This window comes from Capricornis sumatraensis, chromosome 19, assembly GCF_032405125.1.
Source record: "Capricornis sumatraensis isolate serow.1 chromosome 19, serow.2, whole genome shotgun sequence".
NCBI lineage: Eukaryota > Metazoa > Chordata > Mammalia > Artiodactyla > Bovidae > Capricornis > Capricornis sumatraensis.
Window position 1 is genome coordinate 34,321,541 of NC_091087.1, and position 24,051 is coordinate 34,345,591.

General features: G+C 47.7%; 1 pseudogene; it reads right to left on the minus strand.

The window, feature by feature from the left end:
• Positions 1 to 333: 333 nt before the first annotated feature.
• On the minus strand, positions 334 to 23,500 carry LOC138094962 (COMM domain-containing protein 6 pseudogene; annotated as a pseudogene).
• Between the last annotated feature and the right edge of the window lie 551 nt (positions 23,501 to 24,051).

Here is a 24,051-nt window from a genome sequence, read left to right on the forward strand (position 1 = left end):
CAGTACTTGTCATTTGATACTTAGGCTGTTTTGTTGCAGAAAGTGAAGTCTATTTTTTTTTTTTTAATTAGTGGTAGTTTTTTTTAATTTTAATTTTTTTTTGAATGTGGACCATTTTTAAAGTCTTTATTGATTTTGTTACAATATTGCTTCTGTTTTATGCTTTGTTTCTTTTTTGGCTACGAGGCATGTGGGGTCCTAGCTCCCTGACCAGGGATCAAACCTACACCCCCTGCATTGAAAGGAGAAGTCCTAACTGGACTGCCAGGGAAGCCCCATGAAGTCCACGATTTTAGAACGATGGTAGCAATTCACCAACCAAGTAATCAGTTTTCACATAGTTTCAATAATTACAGCAACTTCCTTGAACAGTCTGTAGAAATTCAGAAAAGGTGGAATTGTCATTTCAGAAAAACTTGTTCTTTACTTGACCTCAATGATCTGCCGCTTTGAAACATAAGGACATGTAAGTGGTCTGCGACTGTCTGCGCTCACAGCCATCCCCAGCTTCCGCTGAAAATCTCTGAGCCGGCTGGTGACTGTGGCCTTAGCATCTAGCTGTGGCTCACTGGGCCCCTCCCTGGCAGGGTCCGGTGGCTTCCATCACCCACTTGGGTGGAAACCTTAATGTATATTGTACATGCCACAGAATGCAGCCAGATTTATCTGTGACTTTATATGAGCAAGCAAGTGTTAAACCACTGAATTAGAGGGTGCCCATAGTACACCCTAGCTTATGCGGACTGATTTAGAAGTTGATAGTAAAAGTAAGAAGCTGCTGTAACAAAAACCTGCAGTGCGTATCGATATATCGGTTAGGTAAATGGCAGTAAGGAAATGGGACTGGGGGAACACTCAGCCCCTCTTATGCAGTGGTGAAATATTTATGATTAGTCTCCTGTGATCACCTGGAAGGCACATTTGGTTCTTAATGAACTTGTAGCTCTGGGGAAAGTGGTTGGAAAATCGGAATCGTGGTAATTGCATTCGTTGTTGCTGGCTATGTTTAACAAGGTGTTACAAGGAAAAGATCCACACAGCAAAGAATCAACTCATTTACAAGAGTAATAACAGGGAATGGAGAAAGGCCAGAAATGAAGGTTGGAAAAATGAACCTCCTTGAGATGATAGCGTCAGAAATGGGATTGAGAAAGACTTCAGAGTGGCCAAAGGCAAATTCAGATTCAGGGTGTGGTACCCAGTGCCGTGTCCAGTTGGAAGCAGGGCAAAAATCAAATGAAAGGTGGGGTCTGACACCTATAATTAAAATTTCCCTCTGATTTTTATGTCTCAGAGCAAACAGAGGAAGGGTAGGAATTTCATGCTTGTGGCTGTAGGTGGCCTGGAGGCAGCCACTGTTGTATTGAGTGAAAGAGGATTGGGGACATGAAATAAACAAATACAGCAGCTCTAGGAACCAAGTCTTGAAAGAACAGTGGGTGTGGTTCCTGGAAGATGGAACTGGAAAATGACTACTGAGTTGTCTGAGAGTCAGACTGCCAAAAAAAAACCAACCCTGGCCTTAGAAAGCCTATGATTTTTTGAGACTTTTAACCTTCTAAGCACCCTGAAACTCCAACCATGCACAGGCATCAAAAAGGCTGAGGAAAGCAGCCCCCAAGGGACATAGGCTTTCCAACATCTACTGCACAGGTGGCCAAGGAGACAATGGAAAATGGAGAACTTTCCAAAATGTGTCCTTGACGAGTAGTAGATAATTGCAGTGCCCTCTGAGAGCAGTTGTTGTTGTTCAGTCACTCAGTCGTGTCTAACTCTTCATGACCCCATGGACCGCAGCACACCAGCCTTTCCTGTCCTTCACTGTCTCCCGAAGTTTCTCAAACTCATGTCCATTGAGTTGGTGATGCCATTCCAACCATCTCCTTCTCTGCCATGCCTGTTCATTTACAGAGTGTCAGTGACTGTTTTTGCATTACAATGGCAGGGTTGAATAGCTGTAGCAGAGACCTCATGGCCCCCAAGCCTAACATATTTACTTTCTGGCCCTGAAGAAGTTTGCTGACGCCTGCTCTAGAAAGATGCTTCTCAGAACCGAGAGCAGCCACTTCTGGCTTGATTCAAGGACCCGTGTGTCTGCTGGAGATTCTGATCTTTTGAGCCAGTAGCTATAAATTGATGGGGCGATGGGTCATCGCTCATGGGCTGGAAGTGTTTTTTTGTGTGTGTGTGGGAAAAGGGAGAAAAGGAATATTTGGTGACAAGACTGTAGCTGAGACATTGAGTGCTCACTGAACATCCTTGTGGTCTTTCTAGCTGCCCGCCGGTTGGGCGTGGTCAGAGGGTAAGTTCTAGACAGCTGATCATGAATGAAAATGACATGTGGCAGATCTGGCCTGAGGCCTGGAAAAGCCCATGTATAAGTCTCTATATTCTCTTGTCCTCTGTTCTGGAACTCTGAATTCAGCTAGTGTTGAGATGGTGGAGACACAGGAAGGAGACAGCCTGGGTCCCTGAATCACCACCTGGAAAGGGCTGCCTTGGAGAGTGGCCTGGGTTGCATCAAATTTTGTGCTGATGAGAAATAAACTTCTGTTGGGATTAAAATGCTGAGAGTTGAGAATTGATTTTGTTATTGCAGCTGAAGCTGATATTCTTTAAGAAAAAAATTTTTTTATTGAATTACAGTTGACATACAACATTAACTTCAGGTGTACAACACAGTGATTCAATATTTGGTATATTGTGATATGAGCACCACATTAAGTCTAGTTGACGTTCATCATCAGCCATGTTACAGAATTGTTTTTCTTGTGTTGAGGACTTTTAAAATCTATTCTTAGTAACTTTCAAATATGCAAGGCAGTATTATTAACCTTGGGCTTCCCCGGTGGCTCAGAGGTAAAGAATCTGCCTGCCAATGCAGAAGACATGAGTTTGATCCCTCGGTTGGGAAAATCCCCTGGAGAAGGAAATGGCAGCCCACTCCGGTATGTTTGCCTGGGAAATTCCATGGACGAAGGAACCTGGCAGGCTACCATCCGTGAAGTCATAAGGAGTCGGACACGACTAAGCACACTCACACACATGACTTATTTATAACTGGAAGTTTATATCTCTTAACTCTCTTCACTCATTTTGCCCACACGCCTTCCACCAGCCCACCCTGGCTGCCCACCTCTAGCAACCACTAATCTGTTGTCTGTATCTATGAGCTTAGGGGTTCTTTTGCATTGTTTTTTCAGGTTCCACACATAAGAGAAATCATACTCTATTTTTCTCTGACTTCTTTCACTAAGCATCCTGCTCTCAAGGACCATCCATGTTGTCACAAGTAGCCAGATTTCATTCTTTTTATGGGTAAATAATATTCCACTGTGTGTGTGTACATAGCAACAAGTGAGTGGGTGAAAGTTGCTCATTCGAGTCCAACTCTTTGTGACACCATGGATTGTAGCCCACCAGACTCCTCTATCCATGGAATTTTCCAGGCAAGAATACTGGAGCGGGTAGCAGTTCCCTTCACCAGGGGATCTTTCCAACCCAGGGATGGAACCAAGGTCTCCTGCACTGCAGGCAGATTCTTTACCATCTGAGCCACCAGGGAAGCCCCTAAATAAATGAAATATATATGTGTTATATATGTATGCATGTGTATATATATAAACAAAGTTTTTTGTCTTTATCCGTTCATCCGTTGATGGACACCTAACGGGTTGCCATGTCTTGACTATTGTGAAAAATGCTGCAGTGAACATAGGGGTGTATAATCTTTTCAAACTAGTGTTTCTGTTTCCTTTGGGTAAATCTCAGAAGTGGAATTGTTGGATCATGTGGTGGTTCTAGTTTTGATTTCTTGAGGAACCTCCGTACTGTTTTCCATGCTGGCTGCACCAACTTACATTCCCACACGTAGTGCACAAGGGTTCCCTTCTCTCCACATCCTCACCAACACCTGCTGCTTATCTTTTTGGTACCAGCCATTCTCACAGGTATGAGGTGACATACTATTGTGGTTTTGACTTGCATTTGACTCATGGTTAGTGGTGCTGAGCCCCTGTTCATGTACTGAAACCGCTGTTCTGTGTGATAGAATATACATCACACTGTGGGATAATTTAAATAAAATTGAGTTTGTACTTGTATATAGTTATTATTCAGTTATGCAGTTTTGTATTTACATAATTAGTAGCTTTGCATGCTATGCAAAATAGTCTTTGAAACACAACTTTTTAATAACTTTCTAATACATCATTGATTATTTCTTTGATAATGCACAGAGCTTAAAAAAGCATGGTGAGAAAGACAAGTTCATCCATTGTGTGTAAAAGGGTGCATACATGTGTGCTAAGTTGCTTCAGTGGTGTCCAACTCTTTATGACCCTATGGACCATAGCCTTCCAGGCTTCCCTGTCCCTGGGATTCTCCAGGTTAAGAACACTGGAATGTGTTGCCATGCCCTCCTCCAGTGGATCTTCCCGACCCAGGGATCAAACCTGCGTCTCTTATGTCTGCTGCATTGGCAGGTGGGTTCTTTACCACTAGCGCCACCTGGGAAGCCCCAGTATGAAAGGGTAACTTTGCAATTTTCCTGAAATACAGTTTAACACTTTGTGTCTTTCCTGTGATCCAGTAATTCTATTATCTGGAAACTTATCATCAGGCAATAATAAGAGATGTGGACAAAAACGGATACACAAAAGATTTTTGTTTTAGCTTTATAATATCAGAGTTGGAAATCATCTAAAATGTTCAACAGGAACCAAACAGTTACATCACCGACAGCATCTCTGCAGGCGCTGCCTGTTTGTTGGTGTGGCTTGTTTAGCATCAGATGCTTGCAGCTTGAAGCACGGAACGTATATCTGATCTATAAGTACATATCGGATGCTCCCCCCTTCACACTGTGCCTCTTCATTCCCTGCTGACTGCTTTACGATTAGGAATGTGGCTGGCCAAGGCTTGTCTCCTTTTCAATTCTCTGGCAACTTATGACTTCTGGCTGCAAAGATTCTTCAGATGGTGTCTTGGACATCAAACAGCGACAGCCCAACATTTGGTTACATAAAGTGCAAATGAATCATGAACACGTGGATTATATTTCCGTTCAAATACACAGGGATTTCAATTTATGGGAAATGGACTGTGGGCTGCACGAATTAGCACTAGGTTTGGGAAATTGGTTGAAACCCTGACCAGATCCTCAGTTTAGTTATATCCATCTGCTCTCCCCACCCCTCCTCCCGTCCCAATCCCTCTCCTTAGCACCCTAGAAATGACAGCTGTTTCGTTCCAGGGGATGCTAAAAGCTAGTCTCTTCTCCAAGAAAGATGGGAGGCCAACTTGATTTGCCAGAGGTTCCTGAAGTTTATTTCTTTTGTCCCAAAGCCAACAACGACTAAACAAAATACAAAACGGACCCTCCCTTCCCCTTGGCTTCTGTGTTGGAACTTTCTTAATTTTTATTTCTTTCTTTAGTTTCTTCTCTGCCTTGATGTTGCATGTCTCTTCCACTGCTGATCCCTTAAATGTTGGAATTTCCTGAGGCTCCCTCCTGAGCCCATTGTCCTTATTGTATTTTGTGCGTGCTCAGATGTGTCCAACTCTGTGCAGTCTCAAGGACTGTAGCATGCCAGGCTCCTCTGTCCATGGGATTTTCCCTGCAAGAATGCTGGAGTGGGTTGCCCTGCCCTCTTCCAGGGGATCTTCCCGACCCAGGGATTGAACCCATGTCTCTTGTGTCTCCTGCATTGGCAGGTAGGTTCCTTACCACTAGTGTCACCTGGGAAGCCCCAGTTACTTAGCTGCAAATGGAATCCTGCAGAGAACAAGGACAGCAGCTGTTTAAGGTATGGAGGACAGGGGTTAGGGAGGATCAGAGACTAGAACAGAGGCAGGAAGAGAAAAGGGGACCCATGGCCCTAGAGGAAGAGCTGCTGTGTCCCCCACAGACAGCACAGACTTGGAGACAACCACCAAGAGAGCTCTAGGCCGGCAGGGAGGCTGACGGCTCCCTGGTGTTTCTCCTGACTCTGGGGCCAGTGTCAGGGGAAGGAGGTGTGAAGTAGCCTGGAAGTGAGACTGCCTTCAAGATCAAACTTAATGCCATCTCCTCCATGAAGTCTAGTCTACAGCAAGGGTCCTCAACCTCCAGGTCATGGACCGGTGTGTACCTCCTGTCAGATCACCAGTGGCATTATATTAGAAATAAAGAGCACGACAAATGTAATGTGCTCCGTGTACCCCAATGTTCATGTAGCACTATTTACAACAGCCAGGACGTGGAAGCAACCTAGATGTCCATTGACAGATGACTGAATAAAGAATCTGTGGTACATACATGCAATGGAATATTACTCAGCCATCAAAAGGAATGCACTTGACTCAGTTCAAATAAGGTGGATGAAGCTAGAGCCTATTATCCAGAGTGAAGTAAGCCAGAAATACAGATCTTGTTTGTTAATGCATATATATGGAATCCAGAAAGATGGTACTGAAGACTGCTGTCTTCACAGCAGTGAAGACACAGACAGAGAGAACAGATTTGTGTACACAGGTTGACGGGGGGGAAGGAGAGGGAGGGACAGATGGAGACAGCAGCAGAGAAACATGTACACTACCACATATAAAATAGACAGCCAGTGGGAATTTGCTGTATGACGCAGGGAGCTCAAACCGGTGCTCTGTGACAACCTAGAGGGGTAGGAAGGGGAGGGAGGTGGGAAGGAGGTTCAGGAAGGAGGGGACCTATATATACCTATGGCTGATTCATGTCAATGGGTGGCAGAAACCAACACAATATTGTAAAGCAGTTATCCTCCAATAAAAAATAAATTAATTAAAAATACATAATGTGCTTGAATCAACCCCAAACCATCCCCGGCATTTTCAGTCTGTGGAAAAACTATCTTCCACAAAATCCATCCCTAGTGCCCAAAGGTTTGAGACCGCTGTGTGTTCTCATCATTGGGGTTCCTGTCCCTCCTTGAGCTTGCTCCGGACCTTAAGCCAGTCCAGTCCTCCCCCTCTGCATCCTCAGCTCCCCAGCGTCCTCTCGCTCTGCCTTGTGGACGCTGGACTGGATCTAGGCTTCACAACTTGGCTCTTGGACTTCCCTTGAGAATAAGCTCTGGCCTTTGGTGCTGCCTCCCTGTACTTCAGACTGCCTCGGAAAGGACGCCTGGCCTTGGGTGGACCTTGGGTGGACCTTGGGCCTCTTTTGAGTTGGCATCTATCCAGGCATATCCAGTTCCCCCTGGAGAGGTGGGATTCAGACAGTGGTCCTTTGTCTCCCTGGCTTAGTACTCAGTCAGCGTCCATTTCAGTATCCCTGCTGAGTCTCTCCCAGGTCTCCTCAGCTGGACCACTGAGTAATCTCTCCACTGCAAGACTGAACTCACACAACCTTCCAAATAGTGGGCTTGTTACCCATCCATCACCTCCAGGGAGAGCAAAGACAGGAGACCTCAGGGCTTACCATGAGGCTTTCGTGTTTGTTCTGGTTCCCAAGTCATCTCTGTGTCCCACTGGCTCCCCTGATGCTTCCTGCATCCCAGCCTGGGCTGGCACTGCTGTTTCTGTCCTTCAGCCAGAGGGTGGCCTCTAGAATCTGTGGACAACTTGTTAGTTCCTTCCCTACCTTCTTGTCTAGGCTGGAGGAGGTAACCACGTTTTGTTTGTTTTTTTTTTTTTAATTTTATTGGAGTGTAGTTGCTTCACAGTGTTGTGTTAGTTTCTGCTATACTGCAAAGTGAATCAGCTATGACGAAGTTTAGTTACTAAGTCGTGTCCGACTCTGTGGCTCCATGGACTGTAGCCCACCAGTCTCCTCTGTCCATGGGAATTCCCAGGCAGGAATGCTGGAATGGGCTCCTCTTTCCTCCTCCAGGGGATCTTGCTGAGTTAAGGACTGAGTGTCTCCTGCATTGGCAGGAGTGTTCTTTTACCACTGAGACACCTGGGAAACCCCATATTCTCTTATATTCTGTGTTTATAATTGAGATTGTGTCATTTGACCCCATCTCCATTCACTTGGGTTAGGGGTGTCTTCAGAGAGGAAGGAGCTGTCGTTCAGTTGCTGAGTCATGTCTGACTCTTTGTGGCCCCATGGACTGCAGCACACCAGGCCTCCCTGTTCCTCACCATCTCCCAGAGTTTGCCCAAGTTCATGTCCAATGAATCGATGATGCCATCCAACCATCTCATCCTCTGTCGTCCCCTTCTCCTCTTGCCTTCATTCTTTCCCAGTGTCAGGGTCTTTTCCAATGAGTCGGCGGTTCACATCAGGTGGCCAAAGCGTTGGAGCTTCAGCTTCAGCATCAGTCCTTTCAATGAATATTCAGGGTTGATTTCCTTTAGGATTGACTCTTTCGATTTCCTTGCCTTCCAGGGGACTCTCAAGAGTCTTCTCCAGGACCATAGTACGAAAGCATCACTCCTTCAGCACTCTGCCTTCTTTATTGTTCAGCTCTAACATCCATACATACATAAACATGTTCCTTTTGGAAAAGTAGGAAATGCAGAGAAAAAGAAATGAAAAGCACTTATAATCTCTCTTACTAGCCAGAGATAATCTCTGTTTATGTTGTGGCATATACTATCAATAATAATCTATTTTCAGAAAAAAATGTAATTTTCCATATTTCTCTGTTATTGAACTTAACTCTTTAACCCCCACTTTTCTGGACAGTGAGTTTTTCAAAATATTTATTTACCTGGCTGAAGTTGGTCTTAGTTGCAGCACTTGGGACTTCTAGCTGTGGCATGTGGGATCTAGTTCCCCAACCAGAGATTGAACCCAGGCCCCTGGCATTGGGAGCGTGGAGTCTTTGACACTGGACCACCAGGCAAATCTTGATGATGGAAAATGGATTTTGCTAATCCAGAGTAAGTTTAGTCATTCCTTGTTTACTCCCGATCTTAGTCAGGTCTACTCTGGGTTCCTGCTCAGCCAGTTGAGGGTGTCCCTGCCTGGTTGTTATGTGAGATGGTGGCACTGGGGAAGGTGTACAGAGCCTGTGGTCCCCTCTTTGAGGCATTCTCTGTAGAGGGAGCTGCCAGCTTCTCCTTTGTCCGAGAAGTTCCATCCCCTCTGTGTTAGCCATCGAGGGATCTTATTCTCTCACCACAAAGGTCACCCTGCTTTGTCCACATCCAGCTGTCTGGGGCTCCTGGGTCAGCTGGAGCCTTCAGGTATTCTGGGCATCTCTTCCAAGTTCACCTCTTCAGGGAACTTTCAGCTCCTCTCTCCTAACCTACTTCCATCCTCCCATGGGAACTCAGGGGACTGTTCCAGGATCTTGGTCTAACCATCCCACGTGGACATTTCCAATCCGAGTTGGCTCAGGACACTCAAATGAGGCTCTTTCCTCCCAGTATTTCAGGCAGAAAGTGGGACCCAGGTCTCCGTGTTATGTCTCATCCCCAGTATGTACTATCTGTGTGTCTTGGTGCCAGCCACAAAGGGGCAGAAGTGAGGAGTTCCTCTGCAACCATGTGCTCTTTGAAACTCATCTTCCCTTCAGCTGGGCAGACTTTTATCTTTGTTCAAATAAGAAAATAGCCTCTCTTATATCATCAAGTGTTTTTCCCAAATCTGTGGGTTTATGGTATAAATTTTGTGCTCTGTATCCTCCAGACTTTGCTCTTTGTAGTCCAGGCCGAGCTTTCATCATTGAAGAAACAAACAAAATACACACAAATTCAAATGTGTCAGTGTCCTATTGCTGCGGTAACAAATTGCCACAAAATGAGTAGCTTAAAACAATACATAGTGGGACTTCCCTGGTGGTCCAGTGACTGAGACTCTGCCTGCCAATGCAGGGGACATGGGTTCGATCCCTGCTCCGGGAAGACTACGTGCCACAGGGTAACTAAGCCTGTGCACCACAGCTACTGAGCACTTGCTCTAGTCTGTGAGCATAACTACTGAAGCCTGCACGCCCTAGAGTCCGTGCTGTACAGTAAGAGAAGCCTCTGCAGTGAGAAGCCTGAGCACCGCAGCTCGAGAGCAGCCCTTGCTCATTGCGCTAGAGAAAGCTCAGCGCAGCAGTGAAGACCCAGCACAGCCACAAATAAATAAATTGATTTAAAAATACCAGCACAAACTATCTTAGAGTGCTGGAAGTCAAAAGTCCAAATTGGGTCTCCATGGGCTAGAATGAAAAGTGTTGGCGGAGTTAGCATTCTTATCTGGGCACTGGAGGGGAGAATCCTTCCCTTGCTTTTGCCGGCTCCTGGAGGCCGTCTCCATCCTTGGCTTATGGCCCCATCTGCACCATCAAAGACAGCAGTGTTGCTTCTTCAAGACTCTCTCTAACTCTGACCTCCTCTGCCCCACTTTTCAGGACACTTCTGACTTTATTGGGCCCACCTGGGCCATCCAGGATAATCCCTTTGTTTTATTTTAATTGGAATATAGTTGCTTTACATTGTTGTATTAGTTTCTGCTGTACCACAAAGTGAATCAGCTATATACGTATAGCCCGTCTCTCTTGAACCTCCCTCCCACACTGTCCATCCCACCCCTCTAGGTCATCACAGAGCACTGAGCTGAGCTCCTTGTGCTATACAGCAGCTTCCTGCTAGCCATCTATTTTACACATGGTAGTGTATAAAGGTCAATGCTACTCTCTCAGTTTGTCCCAATATTTTAAAGTCAGCTGATTAGCAACTTTAATCCCTTCTTGCATATAACATAGCATGTTCACAGGTCCCTGAAAATAGCATGCGGACATCTTTGGAGGGGCCACTCTTCTGCCTACTAATCAGATAATAATTCCTTTGTCAAAGGCTTAATTCATATGATCAAAAGCTATGACCTTCAGAAGTATAGTCTTTGTTATTGATTTAACAAAGTTTACTTTGGAGTCCCAAAGCCAGTGATTTAACTTATTATTATTTTTTTTAATTTAGAAATGTTTCTACCATCCTATAAATGTTATGAATTGAAAGCTATTGCTATTCTCTGACTTTGAGAATAACCTAATGGATATTGGAAAACAATGGATACTGGGAAGCCCATGAAGAAAAAGAAAAATCCCTCTTTTTTTTTTTTTTGGCCATGCCTTGACATGTGTGATCTTGGTTCTTCACCAGGATGGAATCTGTGACCCCTGCTGTGGAAGTGGAGAGTCTTAACCACTGAACCACCAGGGAAGTCCCCCTCACATCCCTCAATTTTAGTTCTCCAAATTTAATTTTGCTTCGTGCATATGGATCACACTACACACTCTGTGTTTGTTACCTGATTTAATTCGCTTAGTGATATAATACATTTCTGACAATGTTGTTGTTGTTTAGTCGCTCATTTGTGTCTGACTCTTTTGTGAGCCCATGGACTGTAGCCCACCAGGCTCCTCTGTCCACGAAATTCTTCAGGCAAGAATACTGGAGCAGAATGCCATTTTCTTCTCCAGGGGATCTTCCTGACCCAGGGATCAAACCCAACTCTCCTGCCACTAGCAAGCGGGTTCATTACCCCTGAGCCACCAGGAAAGCCCTTCTAGGACAATAAATCTTTATTACATCATTTTAATTTCTGCAGAGTATTCCCCTGTCTAGCTGGCTTCCCATTGTTGACGCACCTGGGAACCACTAGAAGGCAAGGCCAGTGTCTGGCCCTCGTGGTTCTTTGTGCATAGAGTACCTGCAGCATGCTGCCGGTCCATGGCCTGGGCAGTCAGTTGGTTACTACGAGCAAGGTAGAGCAGGCAGCAGGAAGTGCCAGCTCTGGATCCAAACCCTCGTCCTGGGAGAAGGATGACCCTCGGGGAACTGTTCTGACTCCAGGTGCTGACAGGAGAGGGTGTTTTTTTTTTTTTTTTTTTCCATTTTTTCCCCCCTGGCACCCTGCAGCACTGCCCAGAGAAATGATTATTGGAGGTGGGAGGTGGGGAGGTGGGGGAGAGGTGGAGTGGCCACAGTGACCTGGAGGTGGTTTAATTGAGTGATGGTGATTCAAGATTCTGAACAGTGGTGCTGAGTGAAGTTAGACAGAGAAGGAGGGACATTGTTTGACATCCCTTATGGGCAGAATCTTTAACAAGAGGTGATAAGAATGAACTTATTTACAAAACAGACTCACAGGCTTAGAGAAGGATCTTATGGTTGTCAGAGGGAAGGATATGGGGGAGGGATAGTTATGGAGTTTGGGATGGACATGTGCATACTGCTATATTTAAAATGGATAACCAACAAGAATCTACTGTATAGCACAGGGAACTCTGCTCAATGTTATACGGCAGCCTGGACAGGAGGGGAGTTTGGGGAAGAATGGATATGTGTATAGGTATGGCTGAGTGAGTCCCTCTGCTGTTCACCTGAAACTATCACAGCATTGTTAATCGGCTACACCCCAATAAAAAATTTAAAAAGTTTTATTTTAAAAAGGCTATGAACGGGGACTTCCCTGGTGGTCCAGTGGCTAAGACTCTGTATTCCCAAGGCAGGGGGCCCAGATTTGATCCCTGGTCAGGGAACTAGAACTCTCTTGCAACTAAGACCCGGTGCAGCCAAATAAATATTTTTTAAAAGGCTATGAATGGGGGGAGTGACATTGGTCAGGAGGCCAGAGGCATCCATGGCAGGGGCCCATCCCTAGAAGACCTGGGCCACTTGGCAGGTGACAGGTAACCCAGGGGCTGACTCAGGGTCCGTCACTCCTGCTTCCCTGGTGGCGTTTTCTCTATCAAACATAGCAGGCTTTTCCTTGCGTCTGCTGTCACACTGCCATGTCCTGAAAACCATCACATTCTTCCCCAGCTTTCAGCCCCGACTCTTTGCCCACTTACTGTATATTCTTTTGGTCGTTCTGGTGGGGGGAATCCAAGGATTTCTTTAACCCAGCAATCAAATCGGTCATTTAAAATAATAGTATGCCTTGTCCAAGTCTAAAAATAGATCCTTCAGGGTATGGGAAGGCTAACAAGGGGAAGTTGGGCAGAGAACACTGCGAAAGTTTCGGAGCCCAGTTCCCCAGGGCTTGTGTCCACTTTTCTTTCATCCCTCCTCCTCTTGACAAGGGCGAGAGTCAGGGCGCCTTCTGTTTGTCTTGATTCAAGTCAGCCTCCACCTTCCCCGGAGCCCAACTGCCCTTCTCAGGACACAGACTGCATTCACCCCGCCTCACTCCGCCCCAGCCCCGCGCGAATTTTATGAAAGCCGTTTTCACTGGGATTCAACAGGCTCTGTGTGTGTGTGTGGCATGTGTGAAGGAGAAAATGAATCACTTCGACTTTGGGCAAGGACTGGAGGTGTCGTGTTTGTCCCTTGCAATGACATAAACACACCAGAACTCATTAAAAAGAAAAAAAAAAAAAAGACTGAGGGTGGGAACTTGGGGGGAACGGACTCCAGCCTTTGGGATGATCTGAAAAGTTCAGCACGTTTTCCATACATTAGACCTCAGAGAGCATCGTGTTCTTCCCGCTCGCAACGGACTCCCAGTCCAAGGGAAAGTTTGAGGTTTTACATTTCTGTTTGTGGTACAGGAAAAGGCTTGTGATCTGAGGGCTTGATTCAGTGAAATTACATCGCCTTCTACACATTCGCTTCACAAGGAGGGCAGGAGTTGGAAGCAACTGTTTTGAGACGTTAAAGATTTGCTGGCAGAGGGAAAGGGATTTTTTTTTTTCCCTCCCTCCCTGCTGGCGGGGGGAGAAACAGTTCTAACGAGGAGTTACTTTGTAATTTTAACTCCCATTCAAATACTCCCAGCCCTAGAAGCCGCTGTTGATCCCCCAAGACTTCTTGATCCGGACCCAGAGGGACCAGTCACTGCTCTCCCACGTCCTCAGAGCCCCCCGACATGAGTTTGCAGAAGAGGGTCTTCCCACGAAAGGCGAATGGTGAGTGTGGCTGAATCACGGGGAGGTGGAGATGGAGGGTTTGATTTGACACTCTCCCAGAGGGGTGGAAGCATAGAAAAGCATCCTTGTGGTTATACTGCGTTGGGTTTGTGTGTGCGTGTGTGTGTGCGTGCGCGTGTGTGGTGCAGTCCCTCCCTGTCTGTCTGCGTTGTCCTCACGGAGGCTGGCTGAGTGCTCACTAGGTTGCTTGTCAGAAGGGTGAAGGGTGGGCTTTATTGCAGGACCCCCCAAAGAGGATAAGAGAAAGCCCTGGCTAGGGCAGCCGGTTTCTACCTGCCCTTCCTTCCTCTGTGAGGGGTCCTGGTAACTTTCAGGGGCAAGGGCATCGGTGTCTTAATGTCCAAAGTTGTCAGAGTCCCCATGGCTGTGCTCTGCTTCTAACAGGATGCAGAACAGGAGGGGGTGCTGCTCAGAGACTGGGGGAGACAGGAGAGCAAGTCTCTGGAGCAGGGACCCCCTCAGAGCCTTCTCGGATCTAAGTGCTGGGAGGGGCGCCAGGTACTCGGGCCAGACTCCCTGCCTTGCTGCAGGTACAGCCTCTGAAATGGATCAGATGGTTTCTTATAACAACCTCCTTCTTTCACTCCGGAAACATAAACAAACAGGCATCAGGGGAAAGGATTTTAACCCCTCAGCCCAGCTTTTAAAGTCAACACTGGCAAAGCTTCAGCTCTGTTGTAACTTTGGCAGAAGAGAATAAACACGTGGTTTTCTTTTAAAGAAGAAAGAGAAGCAAGTCAAAGGCACATTTCTGACTTTTCTAGCTCCAGAAGGAAGATACGGCCGAGAGGCTGGAACCCTGAGATCCATTTGGTTAGGTTCCATTAGAGTGTCTCTGACTTCAGAAGAAAGGCAGTGGAGCATAGGGACCAAGTCCCCAGGGCTGCAGGCTCTGGCTACTGAGATGGAACCTTAGCTCTAAGATGAATGGGCTAGTTGGTTTGGGGAAAGGTAGTTAACCTCTTAGGGCTTCCCTGTTGGCTCAGTGGTAAAGAATCTGCTTGCCAGTATAGGAGCCATGGGTTCGATCTCCCTGGTTTGGGAAGATCCCCTGGAGGAGGTCATGACTACCCACTCCAGTATTCTTGCCTGGAGAATCCCATGGACGAAGGAGCCTGGTGGGCTACAGTCCATGGGGTTGCAAAGAGTCGGACATGACTGAGCGAATAACACTTCACCCCACCGCCAATTTTCTATCTGTCAGTCTACAGAGAGTGCAGTTGCTTTCTTACACACTTGGAATTCATCCTCAACAGATTATTTAACACAGTCTCTGCTTCAGGCACTGTGCTGGGCTCTGAGGATCTACTGGGAAACTGGAGATAAAAAGCACACATCACATCAATATGATGACAAGAGGATCCATCGCTATGAGCGGCTCTCCCTGGGGAGCTGGCCTAGTCTGGTGGTCAGGGTGGGCCCCCCTGAGAAGGCGCCAGTAGAGTTGTGTGCGGAGCTTCGGGAGTTAGGTCGGGTGCAGAGGCAGAGAAGCAGTGAGAAATGAACTGGCTCAGATCTTATGAGCTTAACATCGCCTCTGTGTGCTTTGTAAACCTCTGTCCATCCGGTCTGTTTTCCTCACAGCATCTTTCAAAAAGTCATCCTGGTGGAACGTCACCGGTGGTCCAGTGCTTGAATATCTGCCTTGCAATGTGGGGGAAACGGGTTCAATGCCTGGTCTGGGAAGATCCCACATTCCTTGGGGCAACTAAGCCCTCAAGCCACAACAAAAGATTCTGCATGCTGCAACTAAGACTGAGGCAGTCAAGTAAAATTTAAAAAAAATTTTTAAAGCATCCTGGTGACTTGTCAGCACAAGGAAAAAAGAGGTTTTGCTGGTGGGGCCAGGCCTCAAGAGCCCTTCTCTCTGTGTCAGCCCGTTATCTCCCTTCCCCACACCTGCTGGCCAACCCTGGAGGGTGCCTCTTGGAAATCTGTCTGTAAATAGCAGCACCTCCCTCCACCTGGGGGCTTTCAGCACAGGTGCTGATTTAGGGCCCTGATGGGCATGGACTCACCGGAGCTGCCCCTGCATCCCTATGAGGCAGTGTGTGAATCAGTCACTCAGTCATGTCTGACTCTCTGCGACCCCATGGACTGTAGCCCACCAGATTACTCTGTCCATGGAATTCTCCAGGCAAGAATCCTGGAGTGGGTTTCCATGCCCTTCTCCAGAGAATCTTCCTGACCCAGGGATCTAACCCAGGTCTCCCATACTGCAGGCCGATTCTTTACAGTCTGAGCGAGCCACCGGGGAAAGCCTTGTCTTTATTGTAAGGTGAGCAGAAATGGGGCCTGGGGAGCTTATCCAAACGGTGAGCAGCAGGACTGAGGTTTGAACCCAGGCAGCTCTGTTTCATGCTAAGGCGTGAATTCTTAGCATGTGGCTGAAAAATAACTACAGCGATCCTTAGACACATAACAGACCAATTGCCATGCTGATGTTTCTACTTGGCGTTAGGCTTCTCAGTTCCTGTGAAGTTACCGGAACCATCACCATTATGGCCTCAGAAAACCACATCAGGGACACAATTGATTTCACACCTCCCCCAGTTATCAACTTAGCTTGCTTTCAATTGTGTTCTTTCCAAAATATTATTATCAAAAATGTTCAAACATATAGGAAAGTGGAAAGAACTGTAGTCAACAAGCGTATACCCACAATTTGATTCTACAAGCAATGTTTCTTTGCCTTGTTACATGACTATCCATCCCACCAACCCTCTATCCACCACCCATGCATCCATCTTATTTTTTTTAATTTTTAAAAGTATATTCATTTATTTTGACTGTACTGGGTCCTTGTTGCTCTGCACAGGCCTTCTCTAGTTGTGGTGAGTGGGGGCTACTCTCTAGTCATGCACAGGCTTCTTCTTGCAGTGGCTTCTTTTGTTGCAGAGCATGGACTCTAGGGCACAAGGCCTCAGTAGCTGTGCACGGGCTTAGTTGCCCCTCAGTACGTGGGATCTTCCAGACCAGGGATGGAACTCATGTCCCCTGTCTTGCAAGGTGGATTCTTAACCACTGGACCACCAGGGAAGTTCCCGTCTTATATTTTTAATACATTTCCAAATAAGTTTCAGGCACCCCTACACTTCACTTCTAAACACTTCAGCATGTATATAATGAAAACAAGCTCAGTATTTGGTGACTGTTCTTTCAGGTAAAGTTTACACACAGTGAAATGTATGTACCATTCGATTAATCTTGAAAAACAGATACACCTGAGGTTCTTACCTTGTTAGGAACATTACTCTCACCCCAGAAGGCTCTCCCAAGTCCTTCCTCAGTTGCTTTCAGTTTTTACTAATATTAGTAATATATTATGTGCCACTAGATGTAAAGACCTAATTTAATAAAATACAGTAAGAGTTGGACCATAAAGAAGGCTGAGAGCCGAAGAACTGATGCTTTCAAGTTGTGTTGCTGAGAAGACTCTCAAGAGTCCCTTGGACTTCAAAGAGAGCAGACCAGTCCATCCTAAAAGAAATCAACCCTGAATATTCCTTGGAAGGACTGATGCTGAAGCTGAAGCGCCAATACTTTGGCCACCTGATGCAATGAACAGACTCATTAGAAAAGACCCTGATGCTGGGAAAGATTGGAGGTGGGAGAAGGGGATGACAGAAGTTGAGATGGTGGGATGGCATCACCAACTCAATGGACATGAGTTTGAGCAAGCTCCAGGAGATGGTGAAGGGCAGGGAAGCCTGGTGCGCTGCTGTCCATGGAGTGGCAGAGTCAGACACAACTGAGAGACGGAACAACAGCAATAAAGTACAACACTGCTTCATCCTATGCTGGTCTTAGGGGCAGTGACCTTGGTGGCAAAAAATGCCCAGCTTCGCTGGGTAGACCTCACAGTGAGTTCAAGTGCAGATTTTGGCTGGGGTTTGAGGAGAAGGGAGCAGCATCAAGCAGATGGCTTTTGGGGGCAGAGGAGAAGCAGGTACAGATAATGGTGCAGGCTGGGTGTGGGGTTGGAGTGGGGCTCCGGACTCTGCCAGCAAGGTTAGGAACAGGCCAGGACGGAGGAGACAGAGCAGGTGCCCTTCATGGGAACTGAACGCTTGGGTGGCAAAGAGAACCATGTCAAGGCTCTGTATATACTCACATGTCCCAGGGCCTCACGTGGGGTCCCCTTGGAGGGTCCCCTCCCCAAGCTTTTTTCACAGGAGATGTCCTGTATGTCCTGCTGCAAACCAGGCTGGTCCAGGAATTGGAGCCAGTGCGAGCATCTGTCCCTGGGAAGATGAACATGGAAGCAGTCAGAATGGGTATCACGCAGTGTAGGGTGTATGCATTTCAGCGTCTGAATGGCTGAGATGGTATGAGATGAAAATGGACTTCTGGACTTCAACTTATGCTGAAGCTGAAACTCCAATACTTTGGCCACCTGATGCAAAGAACTGACTCATTTGAAAAGACCCTGATGCTGGGAAAGATTGAAGGTGGGAGAAGGGGACGACAGAGGATGAGATGGTTGGATGGCATCACTGACTCAATGGACATGAGTTTGGGTAGGCTCCAGGAGTTGGTGATGGACAGAGAAGCCTGGCGTGCTGCAGTCCATGGGGTTGCAAAGAGTCGGACACGACTGAGGGACTGAACTGAATTGAACTGAGTGTATGTTTCCATTTTACTCTCCGTACATCCCACTCTCTCCTTCCTCTACCCCCACCCCTACCTCGTGTCCCTAAGTCTGTTCTCTATGTCTGTGTCTCCACTGCTGCTGGCAGGTGGATTCTTTACCACTGAGCCACCAGGGAAGCCCTTAAAAGGCTTATAATAACACATTTTACAAAGGAGATAGCTGAAGCTCAGAAGGGGGCCTGGCTTATCCCAGGCCGCACAGCCAGTCAGCAACAACCTGAGAATAAGAGTTCAGGCCTCTGAACTCCTGGACCATAGTGGACTTTTCCCACCGTACCCTTCCTGTGACTGGAGCCTGTCTCTGTCTCTATTATATCTGACATATGCGTATATCTCTCTATGCATCTGACCACAGAGACATCTGACCTCTCTCCCTCCTTCCTCCTGCCTTTTGTTCCTGTCTCTTTTTTTGCTCTTCTCATTCCTTCCTGCAACAGCTATTTAACATCCAGGGACTGTTGAGGGCTACAGAGAGAGAGAGAGAAGACACAGTCCCTGGCATCAGGGATCTCACAGTAAATGGATAAGACCCTGATGAGAGAGTTTTGAGATGACAGAAGAGTAGCCCGTAAGTCCATCGGTGAATTGGGATGGAGGTGTCATGGAAGACTTCCTGGAGGAGGTGGCTTTGAGCCAAACATGAGAGCCGGCTGGGAAGCAGGGGCTCTGTGAGTTAGAAAAGGGCAGCATGTGCATGTGCTGAGGTGCGGAAGTGAGAGAAGTCACGAAGCCTCCGGAGGAGTTTCCAGCCTGGGAGAGATGAGCCTGTGACCTCAGGCGGGAATTGAACATTTTTACTTATTGAGTCAGTCATGTCAAGACAATAACAAATTAAGAAAAGAAAGCAGGGATTTCTTCATCTTTAAAAACGTTGCTTTCTGAAGCAAGTCAGGAAGCGGCTTTGCTGCGATAACTGTGTGGGCAGGAGGACTGCAGGAGGGGCCCTGGCTGTTCCCTCCCAACCCTGGCTCACCCCTCGTCCTGTCTGAACACAGACTGAGCAGAGCCGGGCCCCTGGCTTGGAGAGCTCCAGCATCCTGTAAGAGCCAGAAAAGATGAGGGACTCGACTATCTCTACATCCTTATAAGAGGCAAGACCCCAGACTGAACACATGGTTCCTGCCTGAATCTTGTGGAATAGAAACATCCCCCACCTCCGTCCTGTCCTGGGTGTGTCAGTCATTCATGGAAACCTGGCCTTTTCTTGTGGCTGGGTGGAGGGCAACCAAGCGCACCCTGTGCAAACCTTCCTGATCAGGGCCTTGAAAAAGTACCACCCAAACACCAACCTTTCCCTCTCTCTTTGGTGCTTAACCCTTTCTCAACCTCCTACCCCTGTGTCTGGGCTGCCGGGTGGGGTAGGAATTTTCTGATTGCTCAACTCCGCCTGGTTTATTTATTCAGTGTTTATTCAAAGGGCCAGAATGGCCTGGACTTTGTTGTCAGATAACCTTGGGCTCAAATGCTGGCTCCGTGCCTTGGGAAAGCCTGTTACCAGCTGGTGCCTCCTCTTTCTCCCTTCCTCATCCAGAAAATAGGAATAATGAATAGCACCAACCCTATAAGTTAATTGTGGAGATGGATGCTGTGTCGACAGTACTTAGTAGGGTGGCTCAGAGCAAGTGCTTCGCGAATGACAGTTGTTGCTGTTATTATTATTTTTGGCCGCACCACACAGCATGCAGGATCTTAGTTCCCTGAACAGGGATCGAACTCATGCCCCTGCAGTGGAAGCTCAGAGTCATAACCACTGGACTGCCAGGGAAGTCCCAGTTGTTACTGTTATTAACCAGTCAAGCTTCTGTACCTCCAAGTGTTCTTCATCCTGTGGCTGTGAATTAAACCAAGTGATTCTGCTTGTCCAATCCAAAGGGCCACTTATGCCCTCAGAAGTAAACTCTCTTCTCTGAGAGAACTTGCTCACTTTTCTCATCTGTGGCCTTGAGAAACTAGGAGAGAGGGTCGAATAGGTTAAGTTCCATCTAAACCTGAGCATAGTCACCTATATTAGATTAAGAAAATGTCTTCCAGAACTCTCTGTAGACTCTAAAATACAAACAAATGTAGACGCTCGTTACATGGTATTAGTCATTTATTTATTCATTCAGTTTGGGGTTGATTCATTCGGCAAGTGTTTACTGAGCTCTTGTGGACCAGCCGTGCCCTAGGGCTGCAGACCCCGCATTGAACAACTCTGATGAATTCCTCCCGTCTGCGGTGTTTGCACTCTAAATGGGACGTAGAGATACAAACCACAGACCAAACAGACTCCAGGACAGCTTCGGATGGAGACGAGTTCTATGAAGGAAGTAAAGGAGATAAACCACATCTGCTTTATCCATTCCTCTGTCGATGGACATTTAGGTGGCTTCCATGTCCTGGCTGCTGTAAACAGTGCCGCAATGACCACTGAGGTGCCAGTGTCTTTTCTGAATTATGGTTTTCTCTGGGTTTATGCCCACAAGTGGGATTGCTAGGTCATATGGTAGCTCTAGTTTTAGTGTTTTAAGAAATCTCTGTGCTGTTCTCCATAGTGGCTGTACCATCTTACATTCTCACCAACAATGTAGGAGAGTTCCCTTTTCTCCACACCCTCTCCAGCATTTATTGTTTGTAGATTTTTTTTTTTAATGACGGCCATTCTGATGGGAGTGAGGTGATAGCTCATTGCAGTTTTGATTGTATTTTCCTAATAATTAGTGATGTTGAGCATCTCTTCATGTGTTTGTTGACCCTAGCGGTGGGAGTTTTTAATTCCATTTGGCAGCTGAGTGAACCAAGGCCGAGACGTGACCGACATCCCGCAGTAGGAGCTGGCCAAGCTTGGTGTGTGGTTCAGGGGCCCCCACTTCTCACCCAGGTGGGGCTCTCCAGCTGCATCCTCCCAGCTTTCTTCAGGCACGAGCTCACCTTTGGGGAGTGAGGGAGCAGAGGGGAGGTTCTTCCTTTCCTGGAAGAGTCCCAGGTGGCACGGATGTCTCTACTAGGAGAGAAACCGCACTGTCAGTGAAGGCCTGGGCCGGAATGAATTCACCCGCTGAGAGTGAGCAGGTGGGTGTCATCTGAAGATGGAGAAGCAGGACCTGGATTCAGACACAAGGACAAGGTGTGGGAGGGAGGCTGTAGGGCCCGCAGAGGCTGTGGGGTCTGGAAGGGCCAGGCTGGCCTCCTGGGCTGCCAGATCGCCCCCAGCCTTTCTCTGCCAGTGAGGCAGCCTTGGTGGTCTACCCCCAGGCTTGAGCCCTGACTGCATCGCAGGCTGAGCAGAGCAGGCGACACTGAGCAAGGTTCCCTGCACTCTATACAGTTTTGTTTATTTTTGGCTGTGCTGGGTCCTCACTGCTGCACAGGCTTTCTCCAGTTGCGACGAGCAGGGGCTCCTGTCTAGTTGTGGTGCTGGGCTTCTCACCGCGGTGGCTTCTCTTGTTGTGAAGCACAGGCTCTAGGGCACACGGGCTGCAGAGGTTGCTGCTCCCAGACTCTAGAACACAGGCTCAGCAGTCCTAGCGCTTAGTTGCTCCGTGGCATGGGAGATCTTCCCAACACAGGGATAAAACCAGCGTCTCCTGCATTGCAGGCAGATTCTTTACCACTGAACCACCAGGGAAGCCCTGCACTTGAGAAGTTACTCCACTGCACCCTAGACTCAGCCCTGCCATGGGGAACTGCCCCCTACACCCGTTGACAAAGGCAGCTTTATCCCCAAAGCGCCTCCCTTGTGACCACGGGCCCCTGTCCCAGCGATAGCCAGATTTCCAAAGCCTTGCATGGCATTCCGGGGGCTTCCCACGGATTGCACCTACACCCTCATTAAAGCCCCCAGCCAGCCCTGAAACATTTGGTGGTGAGCGTCAGAAAGCATTCCATTTGTTAGAAAAGAGGGTCACACAAAAGTCCCAGCCTGGTCCATACAAACAGCTCACAGAGCCCGTGCTTAGGACAAAAGTGTGGGATGGTCTTTAAGGGGCAGACGGGTTAAATGTCACCCTTAGATCAGGCTCTTCAGGGGGACATGCGGGGGAAAAGCCCTCTGCCCACGTGATGAGAATCCCAGTAGGACACACAGAAGTGCCTTGTCCCCTGATGCTGTGGTTCTCAACTTGCTCGACATAAGTGAAGTCCTTGGTTCTTGAACTTGCGCCTGTGTGCTCAGTCATGTCCAACTGTTTGCAACCCAGTGGACTGCAGCCTGCCAGGCTCCTCTGTCTATGGGATTCTCCAGGCAAGAATACTGGAGTGGTTTGCCATTTCCTTCTCCAGGGGATCTTCCCAATCCAGGAATCCAGCTTGTGTCTCCTACAGTGGCAGATGGATTCTTTACCACTGAGCCATCTGGGAAACTCCCTTGAACTTGAGCAGGCACCAGGTGATCCTGGAGGGCTTATAAAAATGGAGTGCCAGACCAGGCCCCATGCTCAGAGATTCTGATTCTGGAGGACCAGGGGCAGCTTAAGAATTGGTATTTCTAGAAGAATCTTCCATGGGTTCAAACTTGTTACATAACTTATTTTTTCCATTGTTTTCCCTCAGGCATCCCTATTGATGCCCACAACTGGCTTGGGGACCAGACAGGCTCTCAAAAGCCAGTTCTTTCTCTCTCTCTCTCTTTTTAAAACATGTATTTGGCTATACCACGTCTTAGGGCTTCCCAGGCAGTGCTAGTGGTAAAGAATTTGTCTGCTAATACAGGAGACGCAAGAGACATGGGTTTGATCCCTGGGTTGGGAAGAATTCCATGGACAGAGGAACGTGGCAGTCTACAGTCCATGAAATCCGAAACAGTCGGACACAACTGAAGCAACTTAGCACGCATGCATGCACCACATCTTCATTGTGGCGTGCAAACTCCTAGTTGTGGCATTTGGGATCTAGTTCCCCAACCAGGGATTGAATCTAGGCCCCCTGCAGTGGGAGCATGGAGTCTTACCCTCTGGACCACCAGGGAAGTCCCAATACGATGCCATGAAGAGAGCCAGGGCTTTGGGGTTGGGTGGATCTTGATTAGACACCTGGCTTGACATCTTGCTAGCTACATGGCCTCTGGGAAGTCACTGGATTTTGCTGAACTAGTAATGGGCTATGACCCTGGGTGCCCAGGTCTGGCACTTAGTAGGTGCTCAATGAATTTCTATGCAGTGACTTTTCACTTGTAAAATGAATGTAGTGATATTGAAAGATCCATGGCAGGATGGTGTGAGCTGACCTTATGCCAGGCTCTCTGAGACACTGGGTCATGTTCATGACCTTCCTGCCCTCCCAGCCACTTCTGGGTTACCCAGGGAAGCCAGGGGTCGCCTGTGACCACAAGGAGGAGCCTTACTAGGTTCTGGGCTTCTGGGCGGCACTGGCCTCCTGCGTGTTCTCTGCCAGCCCAGCAGATGGTAGACTTTGTTCTGAGTCCGGGCTTCCCAGTGCTGGCAGCCTGGCCCTTTTGGACCAAGCCTCTTCTCATGGAGAAGTCAGATGGCTCAGGTTGGGAGTCTCCGAGCTGGCCAATGACAGGTTGGCCACATTCGCCCAGAGTCACCTGTCCAGAGCAGGTGCTAAGAACGGTGTCAGATCTCAGGATCTG